Below are 5,332 nucleotides of genomic sequence, written 5' to 3'. Positions count from 1 at the left end.
CTATTGCTTTCTTCATGACTTATACATGTTCTTATGACTATGAGATTATGCAACTCCCGAATACCGGAGGAACACTTTGTGTGCTACCAAACGTCACAACGTAACTGGGTGATTATAAAGGTGCTCTACAGGTGTCTCCGATGGTACTTGTGAGTTGGCATATATCAAGATCAGGATTTGTCACTCTGATTGTCGGAGAGGTATCTCTGGGCACTCTCGGTAATACACATCACTATAAGCCTTGCAAGCATGATAACAAATGAGTTAGTTACGGGGTGATGTATTACGGAACAAGTAAAGAGACTTGCCAGTAACAAATTGAACTAGGTATTGGATACCGACGATCGAATCTCGGGCAAGTAACATACTGATGACAAAGAGAACAACGTATAGTGTTGTGCGGTTTGACCGATAAAGATCTTTGTAGAATATGTAGGAACCAATATGAGCATCCAGGTTCCGCTATTGGTTATTGACCGGAGACGTGTCTCGGTCATGTCTACATAGTTCTCGAACCCGTAGGGTCCGCACGCTTAAAGTTCTGTGACGATCGGTTTTATGAGTTTATATGTTTTGATGTACCGAAGGTAGTTCGGAGTCCCGGATGCGATTGATATATTGGAAGCCTACATTTGGACATCGGAATAGTTCCGGGTGAAATCGGGATTTTACCGGAGTACCGGAGGGGTTACCGGAACCCCCTAAGGACTAATGGGCCTTGTTGGGCCATAAGGGAAAGAGAGAGGGGCCGGCCTAGGGCAGGCGGCGTGCCCCGTCCCCCCTGTCTGAATTGGACTAGGAGAAGGGGGGCGGCACTCCCCTTTCCTTCTCTTTCTCTCCCTGCCTTTCCCCCTCCTAGTAGGAGTAGGAAAGGAAGGACTCCTACTCCTACTAGGAGAAGGATTCCTCCTCCTAGGCGCGCCAACAAGGGCCGGCCGGCCTCCCCCTTGCTCCTTTATATACAGGGGCAGGGGGGCACCTCTAGACACACAAGTTGATCACAAAGATCTCTCCCAGCCGTGTGCGGTGCCCCCCTCCACCATAATCCACCTCGGTCATACTGTAGCGGTGTTTAGGGGAAGCCCTGCTATGGTAGCTTCATCAACATCGTCACCACGCCATCGTGCTGACGAAACTCTTCCCCAAGCTCTACTGGATCGCGAGTTCGCAGGACGTCACCGAGCTGAACGTCTGCTGGGTACGTGGACGGCACTTTCCCCTCTTGTTGCTATGCATCACCATGATCCTGCATGTCCGTAGGATTTTTTTTGAAATTACTACGTTCCCAACAGTGGTATCAGAGCCTGGTTTTATGCGTAGATGTTATATTCACGAGTAGAACAAAAGTGAGTTGTGGGCGATAAAATTCATAGTGCTTAGCAGCATGTCATACTTTGGTTCGGCGGTATTGTTGGATGAAGCAGACCGGACCAACATTACACGTACACTTACGCTAGACTGGTTCTTACCGACGTGCTTTGCACACAGGTGGCTAGCGGGTGTCAGTTTCTCCAACTTTAGTTGAACCGAGTGTGGCTACACCCGGTCCTTGAGAAGGTTAAAACAGCACCAACTTGACGAACTATCGTTGTGTTTTTGATGCGTAGGTAAGAATGGTTCTTGCTCAGCCCATAGCAGCCACGTAAAACATGCAACAACAAAGTAGAGGACGTCTAACTTGTTTTTGCAGGGCATGTTGTGATGTGATATGGTCAAGACATGATGCTATATTTTATTATATGAGATGATCATGTTTTGTAAACGGAGTTATCGGCAACTGGCAGGAGCCATATGGTTGTCGCTTTATTGTATGCAATGCAATCGCCCTGTAATTGCTTTACTTTATCACTAAGCGGTAGCGATAGTCATCGAAGCAATAGTTGGCGAGATGACAACGATGCTACGATGGAGATCAAGGTGTCGCGCCGGTGACGATGGTGATCATGACGGTGCTTCGAAGATGGAGATCACAAGCACAAGATGATGATGGCCATATCATATCACTTATATTGATTGCATGTGATGTTTATCCTTTATGCATCTTATTCTGCTTTGTTTGACGGTAGCATTGTAAGATGATCTCTCACTAAATTTCAAGATAAAAGTGTTCTCCCTGAGTATGCACCGTTGCCAAAGTTCGTCGTGCCGAGACACCACGTGATGATCGGGTGTGATAAGCTCTATGTCCATCTACAACGGGTGCAAGCCAGTTTTGCACACGCAGAATACTCGGGTTAAACTTGATGAGCCTAGCATATGCAGATATGGCCTCGGAACACTGAGACCGAAAGGTCGAGCGTGAATCATATAGTAGATATGATCAACATAGTGATGTTCACCATTGAAAACTACTCCATTTCACGTGATGATTGGTTATGGTTTAGTTGATATGGACCATGTGATCACTTAGATGATTAGAGGGATGTCTATCTAAGCGGGAGTTCTTAAGTAATATGATTAATTGAACTTAAATTTATCATGAACTTAGTACCTGATAGTATTTTGCTTATCTATGTTGTTGTAGATAGATGGCCCGTGTTGTTGTTCCGTTGAATTTTAACGCGTTCCTTGAGAAAGCAAAGTTGAAAGATGATGGTAGCAATTACACGGACTGGGTCCGTAACTTGAGGATTATCCTCATTGCTGCACAGAAGAATTACGTCCTGGAAGCACCGCTGGGTCCCAGGCCTGCTACAGATGCTGCTGACAACGTGAAGAATGTTTGGCAGAGTAAAGCTGATGACTACTCGGTAGTTCAGTGTGCCATGCTTTACGGCTTAGAACCGGGACTTCAACGACGTTTTGAACGTCATGGAGGATATGAGATGTTCCAGGAGTTGAAGTTAATATTGCAAGCAAATGCCCGGATTGAGAGATATGAAGTCTCCAATAAATTCTATAGCTGCAAGATGGAGGAGAATAGTTCTGTCAGTGAGCATATACTCAAAATGTCTAGGTATCATAATCACTTGATTCAACTGGAAGTTAATCTTCCTGTTGATAGTGTCATTGACAGAGTTCTTCAATCACTGCCACCAAGCTACAAAAGCTTCATGATGAACTATAATATGCAAGGGATGAATAAGACTATTCCCGAGCTCTTCTTGATGCTAAAGGCTGCGGAGGTAGAAATCAAGAAGGAGCATCAAGTGTTGATGGTCATCAAGACCACCAGTTTCAAGAAAAAGGGCAAAGGGAAGAATAAGGGGAACTTCAAGAAGAATGGCAAACAAGTTGCTGCTCAGGAGAAGAAACCCAAGTCTGGACCTAAGCCTGAGACTGAGTGCTTCTACTGCAAACAGACTGGTCACTGGAAGCGGAACTGCCCCAAGTTTTTGGCGGATAAGAAGGATGGCAAAGTGAACAAAGGTATATGTGATATACATGTTATTGATGTGTACCTTACCAGAGCTCGCAGTAGCACTTGGGTATTTGATACTGGTTCTGTTGCTAATATTTGCAACTCGAAGCAGGGACTACGGATTAAGCGAAGACTGGCTAAGGACGACGTGATGATGCGCGTGGGAAATGGTTCCAAAGTCGATGTGATCACTGTCGGCATGCTACCTCTACATCTACCTTCGGGATTAGTTTTAGACCTAAATAATTGTTATTTGGTGCAAGCGTTAAGCATGAACATTATATCTGGATCTTGTTTGATGCGAGACGGTTATTCATTTAAATCTAAGAATAATGGTTGTTCTATTTATATGAGTAATATCTTTTATGTTCATGCACCCTTAAAGAGTGTTCTATTCTTGTTGAATCTCGATAGTAGTGATACACATATTCATAATGTTGAAACCAAAAGATGCAGAGTTGATAATGATAGTGCAACTTATTTGTGGCACTACCGTTTGGGTCATATTGGTATAAAGCGCATGAAGAAACTCCATACTGATGGACTTTTGGAATCACTTGATTATGAATCACTTGGTACTTGCGAACCATGCCTTATGGGCAAGATGACTAAAACGCCATTCTCCAGAACTATGGAGCGAGCAACAGATTTGTTGGAAATCATACATACTGATGTATGTGGTCCGATGAATATTGAGGCTCGCGGCGGGTATCGTTATTTTCTCACCTTCACAGATGATTTGAGCAGATATGGGTATATCTACTTAATGAAACATAAGTCTGAAACATTTGAAAAGTTCAAAGAATTTCAGAGTGAAGTGGAAAATCATCGTAACAAGAAAATAAAGTTTCTGTGATCTGCTCATGGAGGAGAATATTTGAGTTACGAGTTTGGCCTACATTTGAAACAATGCGGAATAGTTTCGCAACTCACGCCACTTGGAACACCACAGCGTAATGGTGTGTCCGAACATCGTAATCGTACTTTACTAGATATGGTGCGATCTATGATGTCTCTTACGGATTTACCCCTATCATTTTGGGGTTATGCCTTAGAGACGGCTGCATTCACGTTAAATAGGGCACCATCAAAATCCGTTGAGACGACACCTTATGAACTATGGTTTGGCAAGAAACCAAAGTTGTCGTTTCTTAAAGTTTGGGGGTGCGATGCTTATGTGAAAAAGCTTCAACCTGATAAGCTCGAACCCAAATCGGATAAATGTGTCTTCATAGGGTATCCAAAGGAAATTATTGGGTACACCTTCTATCACAGATCCGAAGGCAAGATATTCGTTGCTAAGAATGGATCCTTTCTAGAGAAGGAGTTTCTCTCGAAAGAAGTGAGTGGGAGGAAAGTAGAACTTGATGAGGTAACTGTACCTGCTGGCTTATTGGAAAGTAGTTCATCATAGAAACCGGTTCCTGTGACATCTACACCAATTAGTGAGGAAGCTAATGATGATGACCATGAAACTTTAGATCAAGTTACTACCGAACCTCGTAGGTCAACCAGAGAAAGATCCGTGCCAGAGTGGTACGGTAATCCAGTTCTGGAGGTCATGTTACTTGACCATGACGAACCTACGAATTATGAAGAAGCGATGATGAGCCCAGATTCCGCAAAATGACTTGAGGCCATGAAGTCTGAGATGGAATCCATGTATGAGAACAAAGTGTGGACTTTGGTTGACTTGCCCGATGATCGACAAGCCATCGAGAACAAATGGATCTTCAAGAAGAAGACAGACACAAACGGTAATGTTACTGTCTACAAAGCTCGACTTGTTGCAAAAGGTTTTCGACAAGTTCAAGGAGTTGACTACGATGAGACCTTCTCACCCGTAGCGATGCTTAAGTCCGTCCGAATCATGTTAGCAATTGCCGCATTTTATGATTATGAAATTTGGCAAATGGATGTAAAGACTGCATTCCTGAATGGATTTCTGGAAGAAGAGTTGTATATGATGCA

Source organism: Triticum urartu, chromosome 5, assembly GCF_003073215.2.
Source record: "Triticum urartu cultivar G1812 chromosome 5, Tu2.1, whole genome shotgun sequence".
Taxonomy (NCBI): domain Eukaryota; kingdom Viridiplantae; phylum Streptophyta; class Magnoliopsida; order Poales; family Poaceae; genus Triticum; species Triticum urartu.
This window is presented reverse-complemented; position numbering follows the sequence as displayed.